Source organism: Cyprinodon tularosa, unplaced genomic scaffold (assembly GCF_016077235.1).
Source record: "Cyprinodon tularosa strain WSP-4 unplaced genomic scaffold, ASM1607723v1 ctg102, whole genome shotgun sequence".
Taxonomy (NCBI): domain Eukaryota; kingdom Metazoa; phylum Chordata; class Actinopteri; order Cyprinodontiformes; family Cyprinodontidae; genus Cyprinodon; species Cyprinodon tularosa.
Genome location: NW_024037805.1, coordinates 1136768 through 1137500, shown reverse-complemented (window position 1 = coordinate 1137500; position 733 = coordinate 1136768). Strand labels below are relative to the sequence as shown.

The following is a 733-nucleotide window of genomic DNA, read 5'->3' as shown; positions in this document are numbered from 1 at the left end:
GGGTATTTACAGCCTTCTTGGAGACACACTGCTGTAACCCCCTCAGTAATCACACTCCTATAAAGAGGAGGTCCCACCGAGATTTGAACTCGGATCACTGGATTCAAAGTCCAGAGTGCTAACCATTACACCATGGGACCAGATGTCAACAAGTTTGGTGAGTAACTGAAAAAAAAACCATCAGACTAGTCTTCCCCAGGGGCACTGACACTGCTGGGGAAATAAGCCAGAGGGTAAGTGTGGACTGAGAATAGTCTGAGAGTGGGGGAGGAGAGTGGGTGAAAGTTTGCTTGCGTGCGGAAAGAGAAGCTGGACCAGGAGGTGAATGATGATTGCCCTCGGAGAAGGTGCGGCCCTGAATTAATTGGCTTTATCTGAACAAAGGCCATCACAGGTGTTTAGGTGAAGCTGATAAGAGTCTTCCAGATTGAATTGTTGCTTAAGCTTCATCTTGCCAGAACAAGCAGACTATTTTTTCAAAATCTTGATGCTTACATATGGCAGATAACAATGGAAAGCAAAATGTAAAAGTGGAGACCTTTCTAACTTTCATAGGATTGATTGATGAGAAGTTAGAAAAAACTGAAATTTGTGGAGGAAGAATAGCAGAGAGACCAGGAATGACTCAGGTGAAGGAGGCCACTGAAAGCGCAACAGCTGAAGAAATGAATTAATATGAGGGAAAATGATCTTAGCATATGTAGTGAAGATGAGAAGACTTCCGAGTCAAAGA

At 43.7% G+C, this 733-nt stretch overlaps 1 non-coding gene across 1 annotated transcript; it reads right to left on the bottom strand.

Moving 5' to 3' along the window:
- Positions 1–68: 68 nt before the first annotated feature.
- Positions 69–140, bottom strand: trnaq-uug. Its single transcript has one exon. It is a non-coding gene; the product is annotated as a tRNA-Gln (tRNA).
- Positions 141–733: the final 593 nt, after the last annotated feature.